Here is a 24,920-nt window from a genome sequence, read left to right on the forward strand (position 1 = left end):
AAGTGCAGGGCAAGGCCGGTGGATGGCGGTGTCACCCAGGGGCCAGGCCCGGGCCCGATCCTGTTTAACACCTCCCTGCACTGGGGGTCTGGATGGTGGGGCTGAGCGTACCCGCAGCAAGGAGGCAGACGGCACTGGACAGGGAGGAGCGGCGCAGGCCAGGGAGTCGTGCTGCCATCCCGGGGGACCTGGGCAGGCTGGAGGGACGGGCTGGCAGGGACCTCGTGCAGCTCAGCGAGGAGAAGGGCAAAGGGTGCTGTGCCGGTGACGAGCAGCGGCACAGGCTGCCCTGGGAGCTGATGGAGCTCCGTCCCTGGAGATGTTCCACAGCCTCTGGACATCCTCACTCACACAAGCTAACACCTCACACAAGCTAACACAGCCTACGGCCCCTCTCCTTGAGGAGAGATATCCTCCCAATATCTGAGCTGCTCCATCACACAGGGGACAGCCCCCCGTCCTCATCCTCCCCGCCACTACCCGCGCGGTACAGCCCATATACTTCCACGGCAGCACCACAGCTCAGCAAGCAGTCCCACCACAGCTCATTTAATCCAAACACACCACCGTGCTGTGAGAAGCTATGGGACTCCTCCTGGCAGGGCACGTTTGGGCCACAGGACCTCAGTGGTGGCATCAGGGGGGAGGGAAGTCTTCTCCTGGGGAAACCTGAGCACTGACACTGACAAGAAGACCGTTGTAGATGGAACATGGCCTTCAAATCTGTGTGTGCTGCGCAGATCCCTTGGCCGCAGGACAACATCAGCAGCTCCCTGTGACACAGGAGCCTGCGGGCAGGACCCTCTCTGTAACCCGCCTCCTGCGTGGCCTTGTAGGGAGAAGTTCCCTTGAAAACACTGTCTCTGTGTGACTGTAGAGACCATGAACAGAGTTGTTTCCTTGTAGAAAAATCCTAGAGCAGCTTGAATGACCAAAACAGGAGAGTGTTTTCTGCAGATCGGGTCTGCATGGTTTAGTGGTGGACTTGGCAGTGTGAGATTTGTGGCTGGACTCGATGACCTTAAAGGTCTTTTCCATCCTAAATGATTCTATGATTGTCTGATTCTAAACCCTCTAGAAATTGAATTTCCAGATTTGTGAAGAATCAGGTAGGACAGGGAAATGCACAGTTGCCAAGGGGCAGCCTCATCTTACAAGGACAGTTAAGAAACTTCAACTGTGATTTCTTTTTCTTCTCCAACAGTCCACACAAATTTAGGATTTATAGAATTCATATGACATTTCTTTTTAGTCAGCTAGTTCTGTTCTGTGGGCCACTTGTAAATTTGCAGATTTACTTCATTCGGATGCAAAATTATTTGATTAATGCAGTAATTCTGAGTATGTCCTTGTCATTTGAGGTCAGTTCTCAGGATGGAGGCCTGACCTTGTCAACACGCATGTGAAAAAACATAGCATAGAATAGAATAATTTCATTTGAAAGGGACCAACAATGACCATCTAGTCCAACTGCCCGACACCTTCAGGGCTGAGCAAAGGTCAAACCGTGTCATTGAGGGCATTGCCCAAAGGGCTGCTGGGCACGGACAGGCTGGGGGCACCAACCGCCTCTCAGGCAGCCTCTCCCAGCGCCCGGCTGCCCTCTCGGTGCAGAAACGGATCCTCGTGCCCAGCTGAACCTGCCCTGGTGCAGCTCTGAGCCGTTTCCACGCGTCCTGTCCCTGGACCCCAGGAGCAGAGCTCAGCACCTCCCTCTCACATCCCCTCCTGGGGAAGCTGTGGAGAGCAGTGAAGTGGGACAGGGAAACACACGGCTGTGGGCAAGAACAGACAGGTTGGGGCCCTGAAAATGAGGATTTTGGCCCTGAAAATGAGGCTTTGCAGGTGAGGACTCTGGACTGAGGCACAGGGAACCTTCCCCCGGCTCAGGGCAAGGCTGCGCCAGCCCAGAGCACGCAGGAGGTGGCCGCCTCTGCACCGTGGCACGAGAGGCGACTCGCCGGCTTGGCAGGGCACGGGGGCCTTTCGGTGCCCGGGGGTGTCTGGGGAGGGGGCAGGCTGCCTAAAGTGTCTCCCCTCCTCCTCCCCTCCGGGTCTCTGTGCTCCAGTGGGGCAGCTGGGGCTCTGCTGCAAGGACCCGGGGTCAGCGTGTGCTGTGCTGCCGTGGGCTGCAGGGAAGGGACGGCATCGGGACGCTCCCCAGGCAACCCTGCTTCCCTGGGGGCTCTCATGTCCCCTTTGCGTTTGGTGGTGATTACAGAATAAGTATATTATCATTACCGCAGTAGTGTGAGGGTATGAGAAGAACAAAGATTTGGGGAGGAAAGGATAATTTTAATTAGCTGTAAGATTTTTTACAACGCAGCTTTTGTGGGTGAGAGACGACAATAAGGGAGGTGGTGGCTGAGATTCTGTAATGGAAATTCTTTTGTTCTAGAGCCCAAATCTCCCTCTCACAGTTTAGGTCGGACTGTGGAATCTGGGAGCACACAGTCTCGTTCCTTAAAACTGAAGATAATGCAGTTGAAGGGAGAGCCTGTTTGGAAGTTTGAGTAGTTTGGGGGCAGAGGCCCGTTGGGGGCTGGGGCCCTCGGGGGTGGGGGCTGTTTGTGCCCCATGCCCTTGGCCTGGCTCACAGCTGAGAATGGGCTTTTGCAGGAGCCAGATATGGGACCTGTGACCAAGCTGGGGGACAGGGAGAACCCCAGGAGCAGCCTCGGGACCTGCAGCAAACCTGCCTTGATACGTGCTCTGCCAGCAGGACACTGCCCAGGAGCAACTCGGGGTGTTGCTGTTCTCCTTCAGCAAGCACCACACACACAAAGCACAGCCAGAGCTACACCTGTGCCAGGAGAAGACTTCAAGCACAGGCGGGGCTGGTGGTGACAGTTCCCACCAGCTGTCCAGCTCAGGAAGATGCGGGTAAGATGCCTCAGAGGGGACACCAACTGGTTATCACTTCCCTTGCAGGAACAGGATTTACCAGCAGAAGGGAGGAAGGATGAAAGGGCTTTTGAAGTCACATCAGACTCTTGATGCAGTCATGGTGGCAGGAGAGGGAGAAGAGAAGGAGGTGCAGGTGACCCAGCTGGGACAATGCTTCTGAGGTAACATCTGCCACACAAACAAAGAGACAGACAGAGGCACTGGGAGGCTGTGGAGTGGGTGAGAAAGGTGCCTGGGAGAGAGGCGAGCACGGGGAGGTGGGAGACAGAGGTGGAGGTGAAAAATCCAGGCTGTGGGCAGCAAGGAGGCTCCTGCCGTGCAGGGGCTCGTGAGGTCACTGGTGCCTGAGTAGCTATTGGCGTTGAAGCCAGCCCCGGGCTTGTGCAGGTGCTGGTGATGTCCTATGTTCCTGAGTAGCTCATCGGGTATGTGAGGTCACCTTGCTTGTGACGCTTCTTCTGATGTCACCAATTGCAGGGTAGGTGATGCTGTTGTCTGAAAAGCGGATTCTTTACCCGGTGTGCAATCAGCCAAGGCTCACACAACCAGGAGAGATATCGTTTTCTAAAGGCCTGGGTGCTCAGTGGATTTCCCACAAACCAAGCACACCCAGTGCCGGCTTCTCCATTACATTTACACATTGAATTCATGTATATTCTGTCTATCTAATACATATTCATTCTAATCTACGTGAGTTGCTTAATGATGTGGTGTCATTGTTCTTGGCTCCTTTTCAGACCCGTTCTGCACATGCCTTCCTCTTTTGATGGTCCTTGATGGCCCCTTCCAACCCCTACCATTCTGTGATTCTGTGATTCTGTGATTTCTGGATGAAGTAGCCTAACTGCTTTTATTCACATATGGTCACATATCACCTAACGACAACTGAAGTCTACTTTCTTCTACCGACTTTCTTTTGTTTCTTCCAGAAGGAGCCTTTGTCCTTGATTAAACGGATAGTGCAGGTGGCCACGATATCCTGTCTTTCAGCTTAGGTTAAATGTTAATGTAATGCTTGTCGTGCACTACAAAAAAAAAAAAAAAAACAACTGGATCGAAGGGAGCCTAATTAAGCACAACCAATACCCCTTCTTTCCAAGGGAAGAACTGTTCCATTACAACAGGGCAGCAGCAGGCCCCTGGCTCGTGCAGCTGCTTCTGGCGTTATCAGCTGCAGTGTTCACACCTTTTGAGTGAAGGGGCACTGAGCTGCTGGTTCACAGTCCTGGCCGTTCTGCAGATCTTTTGCTTCTCTTCCATGTTTCCTGCTCTCTGTCCCTGCCTCTCCCCTCCCTCTGCCCTTCCTGTTTGCTCCCATCCTTTTCCCTCTGTCCCACTTCCTCGCCCAGCCTATGTCGCTCTGACTCTCTGTCCTTCTTCCTGCCCTCCTCTGCTCTCTGTCCCTCTGTCCTGTTGCTCACCACCGTGTTCCTGGCCACCCCCTGCCCCTGCCCTGCGTCTCCCACTCCCTGTCCCTGTGTCCGTTCCTCACCAGGAGTTTCTTTTCTCCACTCCCTGCCCAGCTCCCACCTTGTTTCACCATTCCTCTGTCCTGCTCCATCCCTCTGTCCCTCTCCCATTCCTCTGTCCTTCTCCATCCCTCTGTACAGCTTGGGGCTGCCAGGCAGCCATGTTGGTGTCGCAGGGGCAGGCTCCGCTCCAGGCCCCAGCTGAGGTGAGAGCTGGGGCTGCCCGTGAGGGGAGCGGGGCCCTGGGGTGGGCATTGGGGGCTCTGCTGCCTGCTGGCCGCACCAGGGGGGTGGGGGGGAGCTCCCCACTGGAGCCGGACCTGGCCGGGGCAGCCCTGAGGGTGAACCCGGAGCTGGGGAGGGGAAGGGGACGGAGACGGAGCCCCCGGGCACAGGCATCGGGCACCCCAATAGCAGAGGCTCTGTGAGCCAGGCCAGTATTTTTAGTGACTACAACAATACGAGTAGTGTGGTTTTCTGTTTAGTCTTACAGGGCTTTCACTACAACTGCCCTGTTCAGGGACTGGGACAGCTCAGCCAGTCCGTGCCAAGCCCCCCGCGGCAGCCACAGCACCTTCCCAGGGCTCGGTCCAGCTAGCCGGCACAGGGCGGTGGTGGTGATGCCTGTGGCAGGGCAGTGATGCCAGTACATGGGCAGTGATGGAGGCCTCCATCCTCCCGGTGTGGTTTCTTGTCAGGGTGCACACCAGCCAGAGTGCTTTCTTTGCATCTTTCTTTAGTTTTACAGGGGCAACTGCTACTGTCACAAGTTGGTCATTGGGCTCAGCCGCGATGCCTGCAGCTGGAGCTGGGGCTGGAGCCACTACTGTGCCTGCCAGGGCAACCAGGGCCGCCCCTGTGGCCGTGGTGTGGGTCGGGGGGGCTGTGACTGCCTGCTGGGCTGGAAGGGCTGCAGGGCCAGCTGGGGGTCAGCGCCAGCCACAGCGCCTGCCGCTTCGTTTCCCTCCCTTTCCCCTTTAGAGCACTGAACAGTGTTGAACAGGGCAGCTCGGTAGGCGTGGGCCAGACCCCAGCACATTGCGGTGATTTGTGTCTCTCTCGAGTTCCCAGGGTGGCAGCACACTTTTTGCAGATATTTTACTAGTTTGTCGGGATTCTGCATTTGTTCAGGGGTGAGTTTCAAAGACACAAGGAGTGTCCACTGCCCTAGACACCCCACGCTGTCCCACACACCCAGCCACTCACAGCTATCCAGCCCCAGGGCACGTCTCTGCAGGATGTTCTTATCTACTTGTTTAACCCTAAACAAAACCTGCAACCCATTCAGGAGGCAGAACAAAAGGAGAGTGCTGCCCTGAGCATCCCATGGGTACTCGAAATTCTCAAAAGCCATTAGGATCAGTCTGAAGGAGAGAGAGGGGGTGAAAGAGTGTGGGAAGGTATCCCCTCCGGTTTTCCCCACAGGCTGGGTTCGATTATTAACAAATTCCAAGACATAGGATCCGAGGTATGGAAATGACCGCAGTGCCGCATGCAAACACAAGCCTAATTTCATGCACAGTGATGTTATCATGTCATAAGTCGACATCGTACAGTACAGCAAAATCTTCACCCTGATCTTTTTCCCCGAGGTAATAAACAGCACGGCAACGAACACATAAAGCAAATACGGGTTTAAATACCAGAGACATTTGATCAAAGTCAGAAACATTTTTACTGGCGACTATTTAACTAACACAGTAAATGCATACAATGAATTTTAACAAAATCTAAGAAAGCTGTTTTAACACACGCTGCTCAGCCCTGTCGTTATCCCCGCCCCACACTTGGGCACCAAAACTAATGTTCTGGTTTGGCTGCGGCCGGCAACAAAAGCGCCACGCGGCCACCCCTCCCCCCGCCGGATTGCGGAGGAGAATGGAAAGAAACAGGCAGAAACCGGTGGGTCGGGATAAGGGCAGTTTAACAGAACAGCAAACAGAGGGAACAGGAACAACAATGATACAGATAAGGAGAAAACACAACATAAACCGCACAACCCAGAGAGCTGCTCTCCTGGACCGGACTGGCGCCATGTGCTCCCGAGCCACGAGTGAGTTCCCGCCGCCCCGCTCCCCCCCACCGGAACCCAGCATGACGGCACATGGTATGGAATACCCTGCTCTGTTTGGCCAGGTGGGGTCAGCCCACCCGGCTATGTCCCTTCCTGGATTCCAGTGAAAATTAACCCTGTCCTGGCAAACCCAGGACACTGTGCTAAGACAGTTTGAGGCGGAACAGTGTGGAATTTCAGTCCCGTCCAAATGCCTGGTAGTTTACAGACGTTTTCACTTTTGGAGCACGGCTGGGAAGGCACCCAGCAGAGACTCACGTGCTATGTTTGAAGTTTCAGGTGGCAAGGAAGATGAAAAGACCGAGATTCTGAGGGCTTCTGAAAGCAGCGCCACAGGCAGATGAGGCTGAGCAGGAGCTTTCCAGGCTAGCCCCTCTGTTTGGGAGCTATCTGGAGACATCCCTCCAGCTGTAAGTGAAGACCAGGTTCGGGACCTCCTGCAGAACCTAAATGTACAGAAGTCCATGGGACCTGATGAGATGCATCCCAGAGTCCTGAGGACACTGGCTGACGTAGTTGCCAAGCCACTCTCCATGATATTTGAAAAGTCATGGCAGTCAGGGGAAGTTCCCAGTGACTGGAAAAAGGGAAACATTGTGCCCCTTTTCAAAAAGGGTAGAAAGGAAGACCCTGGGAACTACCAACCTGTCAGCCTCACCTCTGTGCCTGGGAAGATCATGGAACACATCCTCCTAGAAGATATGCTAAGGCACATGGAGGCCAGGGAGGTGATTCGAGACAGTCAGCATGGCTTCACCAAGGGCAAGTCCTGCCTCACCAACCTAGTGGCTTTCTATGATGGTGTAACAACAAGGGTGGACAAGGGAAAACCTACGGATGTCATCTATCTGGATTTTTGTAAAGCCTTTGACACAGTCCCCCACAACATCCTTCTCTCTAAATTGGAAAGCCATGGATTTGATGGGTGGACCGTTCGGTGGATAAGGAATTGGTTGGATGGTCGCAGCCAAAGGGTAGTGGTCAACGGCTCAATGTCCAGATGGAGACCAGTGACGAGTGGAGTCCCTCAGGGGTCCGTACTGGGACCGGTGCTGTTCAATATGTTCATCAATGACATGGACAGCGACATCGAGTGTACCCTCAGCAAGTTTGCAGATGACACCAAGCTGAGTGGTACGGTCGAGACACCAGAAGGACGGGATGCCATCCAGAGGGACCTGGACAAGCTGGAGAGGTGGGCTTGTGTGAACCTCATGAGGTTCAACAAGGCCAAGTGCAAGGTCCTACACCTGGTTCGGGGTAATCCCTGGTACCAGTACAGGCTGGGGGATGAAAGGATCGAGAGCAGCTCTGCTGAGAGGGACTTGGAGGTACTGATAGACGAAAGGCTGGACATGAGCCGGCAATGTGCGCTGGCAGCCCAGAGGGCCAACCGTGTCCTGGGCTGCATCAGGAGAAGCGTGGCCATCAGGTCAAGAGAGGTGATTGTGCCCCTCTACTCTGCTCTGGTGAGACCTCACCTGGAGTACTGCGTCCAGCTCTGGAGCCCTCAGCACAAGAAGGACATGGAACTGTTGGAGTGGGTCCAAAGGAGGGCTACAAAAATGATCCGAGGGCTGGAGCACCTCTCCTATGACGACAGGCTGAGAGACTTGGGCTTGTTCAGCCTGGAGAAGAGAAGGCTGCGCGGAGACCTGATTGCAGCCTTTCAGTACTTAAAGGGAGCCGATAGGAAAGATGGGGACAATCTTTTTAGTAGAGACAGCAGTGACAGGGCGAGGGGTAATGGTTTTAAACTAAAACAGGGTAGGTTTAGGCTAGATATAAGGAAGAAACTCTTTACAATGAGGGATGTGAAACACTGGAACGGGTTGCCCAGAGAGGTAGTGGAGGCCCCATCCCTGGAAACATTCCAGACCAGGTTGGACAGGGCTCTGAGCAACCTGATCTAGTTAGTGGTGTCCCTGCTCGCTGCGGAGGGGTTGGACTAGATGACCTCTAGGGGTCCCTTCCAACCCAAAACTTTCTATGATTCTATGATTCTATGACATTTGCACTACCGGGACAGGGCTGCAGCAGGCGTCCAGCAGAGACCCAGCTCCTGTGTTTGAATTTTGAGGTCATAAGGCAAGCGCACAGCCCCAGACTCTGTGGGCCACTGGAAGCAGTGTCATGAGCAGATCAGGCTCAGCAACAGCTTACAAAACTGGTCCCTTCTGTGTGGGAACTTCTGAGTCCTTTGCATTTTCGGGGCAGGGCTGCGGCAGGCCTTCAGCAGAGCCCCAGAGGCTATCACTGAAGTTTGAGGTGGCAAACAAAGCCTTGATCCCCAGTCTCTGTGTGCCTGTGCAAGCAGTGCCATGGGCAAATGAAGCTGAGCAAGAGGTTTCAAGACTGGCCCCTTCTCTGTGGGAGCTTTATAGAAGTTCGCACTTTCAGAGCACAGCTGTGCAGACTTCCGGCAGAGACCCAGATGCTACATTTGAATTTTGAGGTGGCAAGGAAAGCCTGCAGCCACAGTCTGTGTGCACCTGTGCAAGCAGTGCCATGGGCAGATGAGGCCTAGCAACAGCTTCCAAGAGTAGCACCTTCTTTGTGGGCACTTTCGAGATGTTCACACTTTCGGGGCAGTGCAGTGACAGGCTCCAGGCAGAGACCCAGATGCTATGTTTGATGTTTGGGGTTGCAAGTGTGGCATTAAAAGCGGTAAGAGAGTCTGATAAGCGTCAAAGGAGCACCCTCCCATTGAGTCATGACGTTCAGAGTAGACCCTCTTGCGTTCTAAACTCTGTCTCAGAGGAGAGTTTAGGTGCGGCTGGATCCACTCCTAGTCCCAGACTTGGTCAAAGGTTTATGTCTAAAGGGTTGAGTGTGGAGCCACTTCTCAGATTCAGCTTGCTTGTCAGAGCCCTTCCAAGGACCTTCACTGAAACAGTTTCGCAAAGTAGAAACAATAGGTAATTTAGTCAACCGACAGGTATCACAGATTCAGGATTGCCGTTGATAAATGCACTGTCTACAAAAGTTGATCTCAGGGTAATGGTTTAGTGATTTAGTTAACAGTGTTTTGTGAGGATATGTCTGACAAAGTCAGAGGCACGACTCTTACCAAAAAGGCGTCCCTTCCTGGGGGGGAGGAAGAGAGGTTCAGGCCCGTCAACCCGTCCATCAGGTGAAGTTCTCGCTTGGCTCCTCCTCCCAAAGAGAGTTTTCAAGTGTCAGTTTTTATATGTCTGAAAATCCTGTTGCGAGGTGAGACTAAGTCAATTATTATGTATCGATTGGCTCTTGGCATGGGATGTCGTGTCGTCAGAAGCGGGACTCCACATTTTGACATGCCTATGGAGCAGGCATCTTGGTATGCGCTTCCGGGGGCCATCTGTTCTTTATCCAGAGCAATCTTTGGCTGTGGGACTCCGCTGTGCCCCACAGATCACTTGGTTTACAGTGATGGGCCATCCCCCTTTACTTCTGCCTGATAAGATAAGCACAAGTTAATTGCCCCATTTGTTAACTCTTCGGATCTTGATGCCTGAGTCCAAGCATGTGTTTCCTCTTGCATTGACAAGTCCAGCAAGGCCATTGATTACAACAACGTACACGAGTATCCCCACGGTGACTGGCACGAGGATTGGGATGAGAATTCTCACCAGGCCTCGAATGAGGAGTCGCTCCCGCAGAAGGGACTGGGGGTTTGGCCAGGCCAGGAGTTGCGGCCAGCGGGCCAGACTGGCACAAAGATTTGCAGCATTATTCACGCTATGACTCATGCAGTGGTTCGCATGATGATTTGCATTATGATTTGCACGAGGGGTAGCACGAGACGTGGCAGCAGGAGTTGCAGCCAGTGCGGCAGAAGTGTTTGTGCTGGGGCCCGCAGCCAGACAGGCACCAGGGTTTGCATGAGGATTTGCACCAAAGGAGGCAGTGGGAGTTGCAGCCGGCGTGGCAGCTGGGTTTGCACGATGATTTGCACGAGAACTTGAGCCGGGACAGTGATCAGGATTCACAACCACCTCAGCATGAGGGTTCGCACACTAACGCACACAGGGATTCGCACAAGGATCTGCGACCAGACAGGCACCAGGGTTTGCACCAGGGTTTGCACGAGGACTTGCACGAGGACTTGCGCCGAGGCAGTGACTGGGGTGTGCGAATGCCTTGGCACCAGAGTTTGCACAGGGACGTGCACCAGGACTTGCGACCAGACAGGCACGGGGGTTTGCACGAGGATTTGCAGGAGGATTTGCGCCAAGAAAGGCAGCAGGAGCTGCGGCCGGCGTGGCAGCAGGGTTTGCACAAGGATCTGCACGAGGATTTGCACCAGGATTTGCGACCAGAGAAGCGCCAGGGTTTGCACGAGGATCTGCACGAGGATTTGCACCAGGATTTGCGACCAGAGAAGCGCCAGGGTTTGCACGAGGATCTGCACAAGGATTTGCACGAAGGCTTGCTCCAAGGCAATGCTCGGCATTCACAACCACCTTGGCACTGGAGATCGCCCGGGGACTCATCCGAGGCTTCGCACGAGTACTTGCACGAGGACTCGCCCCGCTTCTCGCTGGCACCCGACGCCTCTGGTGACTCCCCCCCCGAGCCCGCCCCCCCCTCTAGAGCTGAGGACCCTGACCCCTACGGGGACCCCTACCCTGACCTGGAGGACCCTGAGGTGCAGCCATGGGACCCCAACACCTATGGGGGCCCCTATCCGGGCCTGCCCCACCCCTCTGGGGCTGAGGACCACAAGCCGGAGCCGTGGGACCCTGAAAGGGAGCCCTGGGACCCCAACACCTATGGGGACATCCCCTATAGGGATGAGGAGCCTGAGCCTGGGAGCCTCCGTAGGGGCAGGGACCCGCAAAGCAGGCCCTGGGACCCTGAGGGGGACCCTGAGGGGGACCCCTATAGCATCTGAGACTCCTATAGGGGCGGGGACCCCCAGACGGATCTCAGGAGCCCTTATAGAGTCCCAGATACCAAGCTCTGAGAGCTCTATACGGCTTTGGACCCCTAGACAGACCTCAAGGACCCCTACAGACTTGGGGACCCCCAGAGTGATCCCTGGGACCCCTATAGACTTGGGGACCCCCAGACTGACCCTATGGACCCCTATAGGCTTGGGGATCTCAAGACTGAGCTCCAGGACCCCTATAGACTTGAGGACCCCCACACTGCCCCCAGGGAACCCCATAGGGCTGGAGACTGCCAAACTCATGCTAAGGTCCCCCACAGGCTGCAAACCCCTACCGTCCTGAGGGACCCCTATACCACCTGGGACCCCCAGACTGACCCCAGGGACCCCTATAGACTTGGGGACCCGCAAAGTAACCCCAGGGACCCGTATAGCACCCGGGACCCCCAGACTGACCCCAGGGACTCCTATAGACTTGGGGACCCCCAGACAGGGCCAAGAGACCCCTATAGAGCCCAGGACACCCAGACTGACGCCAGGGACCCCTATAGAGCCAGCTCCTCCTCAAGGCCCTATAGGGACCCCCAAACTGTCCCTTCCTTACCACAGGCCCCCCCAAGTGCTCCCCACAGGACCAGAGACCCCCTAGCTGCTCCCCACCCATCCAGCAACCCCCCAACTCCCCCCCCAGTTTCCCTCCCTAAATCCCAGTTGCCCCCATTTGCACCCCCGACTATCCCCCCGACATCCAGAGCCCCCCGAGTTGCCCCAGTTACCCCCCTGGTTGCCCTCCCCAAGGTCAAGGACCCCCTAGCTGCCCTCCGAGTTGCCCTGCCTAAATCCCAGTTGCCCTCAGCTGCCCCTTCAACTGCCCCCCCCACACCCAGAGCCAAGCCAGTTACCCCCCCAGATGCCCTCCCTAAGGTCAAGGACCCCTCAGCCGCTCCCCAAGTTGTCCCCCCTAATTCCCAGTTGCCCTCAGCTGCCCCTTCAAATGCACCCCCCAAACCCAGAGCCTCCCCTCTTCTCCCAGTTACCCTCCCAGTTGCCCCCCCCAGAGCCAATGACCCACCAGTTGCCCCAGTTATCCCTCCAGTTGCTCCTCCCCGAAGCCAATGACACCTCAGTTCCCCCTGTAACCCTCAGAGCCTCCCCAGTTGTCCCAGTTACCCTCCCAGTTCTCCCCCCCCCAGAGTCAAGGACTCCCCATTTGCCCCCGTTACTCTCCCAATTACTCCCACAGTAGCCCCTTTTCAAGCCAAGGACCCCCAGTTGTCCCCCTAGTTGCTCCGCCAATTTCCCCAGCTGCCCCCAGGGCTCATCCCAGCCCCCAGATGCCTGGCTCCCTTTGGGGGGGCTGCTGGTGGTACTGCAGTGGCACTGGGAGGCATCCGGGTGGTACTGGGAGCAGTGGGGAGACTGAGGAGCCTCTCCCGGTCACCCCTCCCATGCTCCCATGGGTCAGGGTGCTGGGGAGAGGTTGTGGCAAACTGGGAGGGACTCCCTCCAAACTGGGAGGGCCCCCCCCCCCCCCAAACTGGATGTTCAAACTGGGACTGGGACCTCTCCCAGACTGGGATGGGAGGCTCAAACTGGGATCCTCCCCCTGTCACCGATCTGCAGGGCTCCCCCATGCTGGATTCCGCTCCCCGCCCCCCCCCCCCCCCCCCCCGCTAAACTGGGAGGGACAACCCCCCCCAAAATACTCGGAGTGCAAACTGAGAAAGGACTCCCAGACTGGGAAATGACTCCCAAAGTGGAATTGCTAGCCCCAAACTGGGACTGGGAGCCCTCCCAAACTGGGATGGGAGGCTCAAACTGGGATGCATCCCCCACCGCAATCTGCAGGGATCCCCCATTCCGATCCCCGACCCCCAAACTGGGAGGGCCCACCCAAAGTAGGAGTTCAAACTGGGAGTTCAAACTGGGAAGGGACCCCCAAACTGGGACTGTTGGCCTCAGACTGGGACTGGGACCCCTCCCAAACACGGAAAGGACCCCAAAATGGGACTGCCCCTCCCCGCTCCAAGACTCCCCCATTCCGGACCCTCCCACCCCGCCCCCCAGGTTGGGGAGGGAGGGGGGTCGAGGGCAGTAAAGGGCTGAACCCCTCCCGGATGTCTGAGTCCTCTGAGATGGGAGAGAGGCAGGGACGGGGCGGGAGGCACCCGGACCCCTGGGTCCCTTGTGGGCTTGGGGACGGGGGCGGGGCGGATCCGGACCCCAGCATCGTTTTGGAGGTCGGGGGCGAGGGGGGGTCACCAAACACCTGGGTCGTCGTCTCCCCCCCCCAGTCCCTCCTACCGCACCCCTGCTTCCCCTACCCAAACTTCTGGGTCCCCCCCCCTGAGGCCTGGGTCACCCAAACCCCTGGGACCCCCCCAGCATCCCTGGGTCCCCCCCGCGAAATCCTGCCCCCCAAAACCGCCCGCCTCCCCCCCCCCCCCCGAATGCCTGGGTACCCCCACACGCCTCGGTCCTCTCGCCTGATCTCCCCTCCCCTGGACTACGGGGTGTATCCCCCCCCCAAACACCCCCCCGCTCGGGACTCCCGGGTCCCCCCCACCCCGATCCCCTCCCCCAAACCCCTGGCGTGTTGTTCGTTCCCCCCCCCCCCCCCGGCTGTGTTCCTGGGCGGGGCCCCGCGGTGGTGCCGCCCTTGGCCGCGGCGAGGGGCCGGGGGGGGGGGGGGGGGGGGGTGGGGGGGTGGCTGCGTCATCCCGACCGCCTCGGGCCCCTCCGCCCCCGCCCGGGGGGGGGACCGAGGACCAGGGCGAGGAGGAGGAGGAGGAGCAGCAGGAAGATGCTGGCGCTGGTGGCCCTGGTGACAGCGGGGGTGGCGGGGGTGGCCCCGATGCCCACCCCCTGTCCCCTAGGCTTCGGGCCGGTGGCGGCGGGGGGCTGCGGGGACAAGGACGAATGTCGCACGGCCGCCGTCTGCCACCACATGTGCCTCAACCACCACGGCGGCTTCGCCTGCCACTGCCACCCCGGCTACGTCCTGCAGCCCGACGGAGCCGCCTGCCGCCCCCGTCGCCGCTCGCACCAGACCTCGCACCAGGGCTGGCGGCAGGGGCCGCGCGACTGGCGACGGTGGGGCACGCGGCCGCCCGGGGCCGCTCGGCGCCAGGATGCACGCGACGACGCGCACGAGGATCCCCACGGCGATTGGCACAAGGATTGGCACGAGGATTGGCACCGCGCCTCGCACGAGGAGTCCCTCCCACAGAAGGGGCAGCGGGTTTGGCCATACCGGGGCACGCGACCAGCCGGGCTGGGTTGGCACGAGGAATCGCACAATTACCCACACAACGATTCGCACGAGGATTCGCACGAGGATTGGCACAAGGGGTCGCAGGAGGGGTGGCGGCAGGAGTTGCGGCCAGCGTGGCGGCAGGGTTTGCGCTGGGGACCGCAGCCGGGCGGGCACCAGGGTTTGCACAAGGGTTGGCGGGAGGATCTGCGAGCGGGGAGGCAGTGGGCTTCGCACAAGGGTTTGCACGAGGATGCGCAGGTGGGGTGGCGGCGGGGTTTGCATGGGGGCTTGCGGCAAGGAAGGCAGCGAGCGTCGTGGCAGCAGGGTTCACGCGGGGATGTGCACGAGGATTTCCACGAGGGTTTGCACCAGGATTCGAGACCAGACAGGCACCAGGGTTTGCATGAGGATTTGCACCAAAGGAGGCAGTGGGAGTTGCAGCCGGCGTGGCAGCTGGGTTTGCACGATGATTTGCACGAGAACTTGAGCCGGGACAGTGATCAGGATTCACAACCACCTCAGCATGAGGGTTCGCACACTAACGCACACAGGGATTCGCACAAGGATCTGCGACCAGGCAGGCACCAGGGTTTGCACCAGGGTTTGCATGAGGACTTGCACGAGGACTTGCGCCGAGGCAGTGACTGGAGTGTGCGAATGCCTTGGCACCAGAGTTTGCACAGGGACGTGCACCAGGACTTGCGACCAGACAGGCACGGGGGTTTGCACGAGGATTTGCACGAGGATTTGCGCCAAGAAAGGCAGCAGGAGCTGCGGCCGGCGTGGCAGCAGGGTTTGCACGGGGACTGGCACGAGGATTTGCACCAGGATTTGCGACCAGAGAAGCGCCAGATTTCGCACGAGGATCTGCATGAGGATTTGCACGAGGGCTTGCTCCAAGGCAATGCTCGGCATTCACAACCACCTTGGCACTGGAGATCGCCCGGGGACTCACCCAAGGCTTCGCACGAGTACTCGCACGAGGACTCGCCCCGCTTCTCGCTGGCACCCGACACCTCTGGTGACTCCCCCCCCGAGCCCGCCCCCCCCTCTAGAGCCGAGGACCCTGACCCCTACGGGGACCCCTACCCTGACCTGGAGGACCCTGAGGTGCAGCCGTGGGACCCCGAAACCTATGGGGACAGCTATATGGACCTCTATGGGGATGAGGAGCCTGAAAGGGGGCCCTGGGACCCCTCTACACCCCCTTGGCACCCCTATGGAGATGAGCAGCCTGAGCCTGGGAGCCTCCGTAGGGGCAGGGACCCGCAAAGCAGGCCCTGGGACCCTGAGGGGGACCCTGAGGGGGACCCCTATAGTGTCCAAGACTCCTATAGGGGCGGGGACCCCCAGACTGAGCCCAGGAGCACCTATAGAGCCCCAGATCCTGAGCTCTGGGACCTCCATAGGGCTTGGGACCCCCAGACAGACCCCAGGGACCACTACAGACTTGGGGACCCCCAGAGTGATCCCCGGGACCCCTATAGACTTTGGGACCCCCAGAGTGAGCCCTCCTGGGACCCTTATAGACTTGGGGATCCCCAGGCTGATCCCAGGGACTCCTATAGGCATGGGAACCCCCTTACTGAGCCCCGCGACCCCTATAGACTTGGGCACCTGCACACTGAGCCCAGGGAGCCCCATAGGCTTGAGGACCCCCACACTGACCCCAGGGACCCGTACAGAGCCCAGGACCCCCAGACTGACCCCAGGGACCCCTATAGACTTGGGGACCCGCAAAGTAACCCCAGGGACCCGTATAGCACCCGGGACCCCCAGACTGACCCCAGGGACTCCTATAGACTTGGGGACCCCCAGACAGGGCCAAGAGATCCCTATAGAGCCCAGGACACCCAGACTGACGCCAGGGACCCCTATAGAGCCAGCTCCTCCTCAAGGCCCTATAGGGACCCCCAAACTGTCCCTTCCTTACCACAGGCCCCCCCAAGTGCTCCCCACAGGACCAGAGACCCCCTAGCTGCTCCCCACCCATCCAGCAACCCCCCAACTCCCCCCCCAGTTTCCCTCCCTAAATCCCAGTTGCCCCCATTTGCACCCCCGACTATCCCCCCGACATCCAGAGCCCCCCGAGTTGCCCCAGTTACCCCCCCTGGTTGCCCTCCCCAAGGTCAAGGACCCCCTAGCTGCCCCCCGAGTTGCCCTGCCTAAATCCCAGTTGTCCCCAGTTGCCCCCCCAACTGTCCCCCCCACACCTGGAGCCACACCGGTTGCCCTAGTTACCCCCCTAGTTGCCCTCCCCAAGGTCAAGGTCCCCTCAGCTGCCCCCCGAGTTGTCCCCCCTAAATCCCAGTTGCCCTCAGCTGCCCCTTCAACTGCCCCCCCCACACCCGGAGCCAAGCCAGTTACCCCCCCAGATGCCCTCCCTAAGGTCAAGGACCCCTCAGCTGCCCCCCAAGTTGTCCCCCCTAATTCCCAGTTGCCCTCAGCTGCCCCTTCAAATGCACCCCCCAAACCCAGAGCCTCCCCTCTTCTCCCAGTTGCCCCCCCCAGAGCCAATGACCCACCAGTTGCCCCAGTTATCCCCTCAGTTGCCCCCCTCAAAGCCAATGACACCTCAGTTCCCCCTGTAACCCTCAGAGCCTCCCCAGTTGTCCCAGTTACCCTCCCAGTTTCCCCCCCCCGAGCAAAGTACTCCCCATTTGCCCCTGTTACTCTCCCAATTACTCCCCCAGTTACTCCCTCTGTTACCCCACCAGTTGCCCCAGTTGACCCCAGGGCTGGTCCCGGTCCCCAGATGCCTGGGTCCCTTTGGGGGGGGCTGCTGGTAGCACTGCCAGTGGCACTGGGAGGCATCCTGGTGGTACTGGGAGCAGTGGGGGGACTGAGGAGGCTCCCCCGGTCACCCCTCCCAAGCTCCCATGGGTGAGGGTGCTGGGCGGGGGGGGGGGGGGGAACTGGGAGGGAGCCCCCCAAAACTGGGAGTTCAAACTGGGACTGGGACCTCTCCCAGACTGGGATGGAAGGCTCAAACTGGGATGCTCCCCCTTCCCCGATCTGCAGGGCTCTCCCATGCCGGACTCCCCACCCCCCCCGGCTAAACTGGGAGGGACACCACCCCACGCCCCCCAAAAATACTGGGAGTGCAAACTGAGAAAGGACATCCAGACTGGGAAACGACTCCCAAAGTGGAATTGTTAGCCCCAAACTGGGACTGGGAGACCTCCCAAACTGGGATGGGAGGCTCAAACTGGGATGCAACCCCCCCCCAAACTGCAGGGACCCCTCATTCCAATCCCTGCCGCCGCCCCCCCCAAACTGGGAGTTCAAACTGGGAAGGGACCCCAAACTGGGATTGTTGGCCTCAGACTGGGACTGAGACCCCTCCAAAACACAGAAAGGACCCCAAAATGGGACTGCCCCCCCTCCCCAAGACTCCCCCAACCGGGCCCTTCCCACCCCGCCCCCAAGTTGGGGAGGGGCGGGGGTCGAGGGCAATAAAGGGCTCAACCCCTCCTGGATGTCTGAGTCCCCTGAGATGGGGGAGGGGCAGGGCTGGGGGGGGTGGGGCGGGAGGGGTGGGCAGGCACCCGGACCCCTGGGTCCCTTTTGAGTTCGGGGAGGGGGGAGGGGCAGATCCGGACCCCGGGATTCTTTGGAGGGGGGGCTCACCCGGACGCCTGGGTCCCCTGCTGGCTCCGCTGCTCTCCCCTCCCCTCCCTTCCCCTCCACCCCTCCAGCTGTTGAGCGAATCCAGATGCGGGGGGGGGGGGGGGGGGGGGGGGGGAAGGGTGCGGCTGCGGTGAGTCACGGCCGCGCTAGGACGCCTGGGTCCCCTGGAGGGGGGTGGAGTGGGGTGGGGGAGCAGGAACGCCCGGACTCCTGGGTCCCCGGGAGGGGGAGGGAGGGACATGACGTCATGTTCCGAGAAAGATGGAGTTGGGGGCAGGAGAGCCGGGAAGTCTGGGTGCCCTGGAGAGGCGGGGGGGGGGAGGTGGGGGGGAGGGGTGGCCGTGGCGTGGAAGCAATGTGAGGATGGCGTGGGCGTGGCATGGGCATGACACGTGCTTGGTGTGTGCATGGCATGTGTGTGGCATGTGCACGGTGTATACACACCATGAACATGGCATGAGCATGGCGTGTACATGGCATGTGCATGGTGTATACATGCAATGAGCATGGTGTGTGCATGGCATCTGCGTGGTGCACACATGGTGTATACATACCAGGAGCATGGCGTGTGCACGGCATATGCATGGCACATGCATGTTGTATACACGCAATGAGCATGGCTTGTGCATGGCATGTGCATGTTGTATACATGGTGTGTGCATGGCGTGTGGCATGTGCATGGCCTGTGCATGGTGTATGCATACCACAAACATGGCATGAGCATGGTGTGTGCATGGTGTATACATAAAATGAGCATGGCATGTGTGTGGCATGTGCATGGGATGTGCATGGTGTATGCATACCATGAACATGGCATGAGCATGGTGTGTGCATGGTGTATACATAAAATGAGCATGGCATGTGTGTGGCATGTGCATGGGATGTGCATGGTGTATACATACTGTGATCATGGCTTGTGCAAGGCATGTGCATGTGGTATACATCACTCGTGTATACATACCAGGAGCATGACATGTGCATGGGGTATACATGGCGTGTGTAGCATGTACATAGCATGTGCATGGTTGATACATACCATGTGCATGGTGTGTCCATGGTATGTGCTCTCCCGTGACCCCCACTGACCCCCACCTTCCTCAACGCCCAGATCCGGAAGTGGGGGCTGGGCCCAGAAGAGGGACCAGAGAAGGCATCCAGGTTTGCAGCCAGGACCAAGCTGGACCAGCTGGTGCCTCAAGGACCCCTGGCCTCCATGGCCTCCTCTGCGTTGCCCAAAACGTTGGCCAACATCCTATTGGAGAAGAAGATGCTCTCCTTTGGTGGCCCTGACTGGCGTCTCCCAGCATGGGCAGAGCTGAGGCTATCCTCTTTGCTGCCATGTCACATGACCGGTGGCAGACTGGAATGCTCTGAGATGTTCCACCACCCTGACGAGCTTGTTCTGGGTTCCTGGGTGGGTGGCTTCATCCTGACTCTGTCACCTCCGGGTCTGAAAGCCACGCTTGTGGTCCCAAAGTCATCTGCCACTACATCTGTGAAGGTGTGCCTTGACCACACCTTGCTTGCTTCTTGACTTCATGGTGTCCTTGGTCCTCCTCCTTGGCTCTTTCTCATAGAATCATAGAATCATTAAGGTTGGAAAAGAACTCCAAGATCATCAAGTTCAACCGTCAACCCATCACCACCATACCCACTAAACAATTGACCATGGTCTCCTAAGCCTACCCTGTTCCAGATCCCATCAGCACAAGACAGGCAGAAAGCATTTACCACTTGTGCTTCTCATTCCACCATTGTCTCCTTGGGTTTTGACATCTCCAGCTTTGTCTTGGTCCTCTCCAGTATTGTCCCACCTCTTTTTAACCCATCCCTACCAAGTCTAAGGAAGCACCAAATGAAGGAGACCTTTGGACACTTGTCCAATGATGACTAGGAGGGCCATAAAGCTGTGAGGACCATCGTGAGAGGACTCCACTTAGACTGCAATGGTAGGATCCACGTCACCTAAGACCCACCACCAAGTAGTAGTGTGGTGGTCACCTAAACTGCTTCCATGGGTCATGGGGCTGATTGGCCTAATTTATTTTAAACTCTAGATTAGGAGGAGATGAACTGCTCCTTGGAAGGCGCTACTTCTCTCCTAGGAAGAGAAGAAGGTTCAGATTAATTTTAGTCTTGGTAGCCAGGAGATTAAATCTCAGCTGATGCTTACAACTCTATACTCAACAGAGAGCTCCATCTCTCTAGTGGAAGGCAATCCTTCGGGTTTGGGGTTAGGGTTAGTGGTTAGTTTTAGTGTTCAGGTCATAGTTTAGAGTTACTGCAATGTGTTTGGGTTAGTATTAAATTTAGGTTTAAGGCTGGGGCTAGGGTTAGGGTTCCTTCTAGTGGAAGGTGATGCTTAGGGTTGGGATTGGGTTTACACTGGAGTTTAGTGGTTAGGTTTAGTGCCTGGGTTAGCCTTTAGGTTTAGCATAACATGTCTGGGTTAGTATTGGGTTTAGTTTTATGGTTGAGGCTAGGGTTAAGGTTCCTTGTAGCAGAAGGTGAACCTTAATGTTAAGTTTGGGGTTAGTGGTTAGGTTTAGGGTTAGGTTTAGTGGTCAAGTCATAGTTTAGGGCTAGCATAATGTGTTTGGGTTAGTATTGGGTTTAGGTTTAAGGTTGGGGCTAGGGTTAGGGTTCCTCTAGTGGAAGGTGATCCTTAGGGACAGGGTTGGGTTTAGTGGTTAGGTTTAGGGTTAGGTTTAGGGTTAGGTTTCATGGTCAGGTTTAGTGTTCAGGTCATAGTTTAGGGTTACTGCAATGTGGTTGGGTTAGTATTGGGTTTAGGTTTAATGCTGGGGCTAGGGTTAGGGTTCCTTCTAGTGGAAGGTGATGCTTAGGGATAGGGTTGGGTTTAGGGTTGGGTTTAATGATTAGATTTAGTTTTCTGGTTAGATTTTAGGGCTTGCGTAATGTGTCTCGTTTGGTATTAGCTTTAGGTTTACAGTTGGTGTTAGTGTTAAAGGTTGCTGGTGGGGTTGATCACAGAACCACAGAATCACAGAATGGTAGGGGTTGGAAGGGACCTCTGTGGGTCATCTAGTCAAATCCTCCTGCCGAAGCAGGGTCACCTACAGCAGGCCGCAGAGGACCTTGTCCAGACGGGTCTTGAATATCTGCAGAGAAGGAGACTCCACCACCTCCCTGGGCAAACTGGTCCAGTGCTCCGTCACCCTCAGAGGGAAGAAGTTCTTCCTCATGTTCAGACGGAACTTTCTGTGCTTTAGTTTGTGCCCATTGCCCCTTGTCCTGTCGCTGGGCACTACTGAAAAGAGCTTGGCCCCATCCTCCTGACCCCCACCCTGAAGATATTTGTAAGCATTTATAAGGTCCCCCTCGCAGCCTTCTCTTCTCCAGGCTGAACAAGCCCAGCTCCCTCAGCCTCTCCTCGTAGCAGAGATGCTCCAGTCCCCTCCTCATCCTCGTACCCCTGCTCTGGACTCTCTCGAGTAGCTCCTCATCCTTCTTGAACTGGGGAGCCCAGAACTGGACAGACTACTCCAGATGAGGCCTCACTAGGGCAGTGTAGAGGGGAAGGAGAACCTCCCTCATGGTCAACCTGTCGTCCACTAGGACGCCCAGGTCCCTCTCCACAGAGCTGCTCTCCAGCAGGTCCGCCCCAGCCTGTACTGATGCATGGGGTTGTTCCTCCCCAGGTACAGGACCCTGCATTTGCCTTTGTTGAACCTCATCAGGTTCCTCTCTGCCCAAATTTCCAGCCTGTCGAGGTCACGCTGAATGGCAGCACAGCCTTCTGGTGTATCTACCGCACCTCCCAGTTTGGTGTCATCAGCAAACTTGCTGATGGTACATGTTAGGTTGAGGATGGGAGTTAGTTCCTGTGTTAGGCTTATATTTAGCGATAAGTGTTAGGGTTAGGACCAGTTGGTTATGAGTCAGGGGGATGGCTGGCTTAGGGTTGCAGGTTAGGCTTACTGGTTAAGGGTAAGGATTAGGGTTAGAGTTGTGTGTCAAATTTGGTGTTATGGTTTAGGCTATGGGTTTAGGGTTCTGTTTGGGTCTAGAGTAACAGGGTTAAGGTTAGGGTTTGGTTTAAATGACTAAGGTTGCGGTTAGGGTTAAGGTTAGGGTTAGGTTTAAAGGGATAAGGGTTAGGGTTATGGTCAGGCTCAAAGGAAGGACGGTATGGTTAGGTTTAGGTTGGTGATAACTTCAAGCTTGGAGTCAGGGTTGGGGTAAGGTTGAACAGGATAAGGTTAGGGTTACTGTTAAGGATGGTGATAAGATTAGGGTTAGAGTCAGGGTTAATGTTAATATTAGAGTTAGGGGTTAGGCTTAGCATTAGCCATTAGGGTTAGGGGTAAGATCAGAGGTTAGGGTTAGGGGCTAGGGGTGAGAGTTAGTGTGAGAGGTTACTGTTGGGGTTAGATTTCAGGTTAGAGTTAGTATTAGGCTATTTTTCACTGGACCGTAAGGTTTAGGTTAGGTTTAGGGTCAGGTTTAGGACATTTTTGGTGGACCAGAAGGGTTGTAAGGGTTAGGGTTAGGGGTTAGTGGTGGCATTAATGTTAGGTTGAGTTTAGTTGTTAATTTTTGAGTTAGGCTTATGTTTAGTTGTGAGGTTTAGGGTTAGGACTAGGGTTCAAGTAGGGTTCAAGTTAACTAGAGGGCTGGTTCAGGGTTGCAGGTTAGGGTTAGTTTTAGGGGTTAAGGGGAAGAGCTCTGGTTAGGGGTAGGGTTACAGATTAAGGGTAAGGGTTAGTGGTAGATTTACAAGTCAAGGTTTAGGTTATGGATTTAGGGTTGTGTTTTGTGTTTAAAGTGGCAGGGTTATAGTTAGGGTTAGGTTTAAAGGGATAAGTTTAGGATTAGAGTTAGGGTTAAAGGGATAAGGATTAGGGTTAGGATTAGGTTTAAAGCAGGAATTGTAGTGTTAGGTTTAAGTTTAGAGATAACTTTAGAGTTAGAGACAGGGTTAGGGTTAGATTTGACAGGATAAGTTAGGGTTACAGTTCAAGTTGCTGATATTGTTAGGGTTAGAGTCAGGGTTAGTGTTAGGGTTAATGTTATGGAATTTTTGGTTGGACCGTAAGGTTTAGGTTAGGGTTAGTGTCAGGTTTAGGACATTTTCAGTTGGACCATAAGGGTTGAGTTAGGGTTAGAGTCACAGAATCACAGAATGATAGAATGTTAGGGATTGAAAGGGACCTCTGTGGGTCCTCTAGTCCAAACCCCCCTGCCGAAGCAGGGTCACCCAGAGCAGGCTGCACAGCACCACGTCCAGGCCGGTCGTGAATATCTCCAGAGAAGGAGACTCCACAACCTCCCTGGGCAGCCTGGGCCAGGGCTCCGTCACCCTCAGAGGGAAGAAGTTCTTCCTCATGTTCAGACAGAACACCCTATACTTCAATTTGTGCCTGTTGCCCCTTGTCCTGTCGCTGGACACCACTGAAAAGAGTCTGGCCCCATCCTCCTGACACCCACCCTGAAGATATTTATGGACATTTATAACGTCCCCTCTCAGCCTTCTCTTCTTCAGGCTAGACAAGCCCAGCTCCCTCAGCCTTTCCTCGTAGGAGAGATGCTCCAGTCCCCTCATCATCCTCGTAGCCATCCACTGGGCTCTCTCCAGTAGCTCCTCATCCTTCTTGAACAGGGGAGCCCAGAACTGGACAGAGTACTCCAGATGGGGCCTCACTAGGGCAGTGTAGCAGGGAAGGAGGACCTCCCTCAACCTGCTGGCCACACTCCTCTTGATGCACCCTAGGATCCCATTGGCCTTCTTGGCAACCAGGGCACACTGCTGGCTCATGGTTAACCTGTCGTCCACCAGAACACCCAGGTCCCTCTCCACAGAACTGCTCTCCAGCAGGTCCGCCCCAAGCCTGTACTGGTGCATGGGGTTGTTCCTTCCCAGGTGCAGGACCCTGCCCTTGCCCTTGTTGAACTTCATCAGGTTCCACTCAGCACAAGTCTCCAGCCTATCCAGGTCTCGCTGAATGGCAGCACAGCCTTCTGGTGTATCTACCACTCCTCCCAGTTTTGTGTCATCAGCAAACTTGCTGGGGGTGCACTCTAACTCTTCATCCAGGTCATTGATGAAGAAGTTGAACAAAGCTGGGCAGAGTACTGACCCCTGGGGACACCACTACTTACAGGCCTCCAACTAGACTCAGCACCGCTGACGACAGCCCTCTGAGTTCCGCCTTTCAGCCAGTTCTCAATCCACCTCACTGACCACTCATCCAGCCCACAATTTCTGAGCTTCCCTAGGAGGATGTTATGGGAGACAGTGTCGAAAGCCTTGCTTAAGTTGAGGTAGACAACATCCATGGCTCTCCCCTCACCTACCCAGCCAGTCATGCCATCATAGAAAGCTATCAGATTGGTCAAGCATGATTTCCTGTTGCGACGGGATCAAGGACTCGTCAGATGATCAATATGATCAGACAATAGTCAACTTTATTAGCAGAGCATCTGGATTCTATAGACAGCACTCGATTATGATTGGTCACTATTTATAGAGCATCTATTTATAGAGCACCTAGACTATATAGACAACACTCAATTATGATTGGTTACTATTTATAGAGCACCTATTTATTCTTCAGCCGGCCTTCCGATGTCCTTGAGGCCTGTACTGCTACAGACTGATCAAGTCCATATTCAGAGTGTCTCGGTTGCTCACAATATGTCCCTGCTCTTCCAGGAATCCCAGCAAATCCCCCTTTTTGTTTTTGAGCA

The sequence above is a fragment of the Opisthocomus hoazin genome, chromosome 28 (genome assembly GCF_030867145.1).
Source record: "Opisthocomus hoazin isolate bOpiHoa1 chromosome 28, bOpiHoa1.hap1, whole genome shotgun sequence".
Classification (NCBI taxonomy): Eukaryota; Metazoa; Chordata; class Aves; order Opisthocomiformes; family Opisthocomidae; genus Opisthocomus; species Opisthocomus hoazin.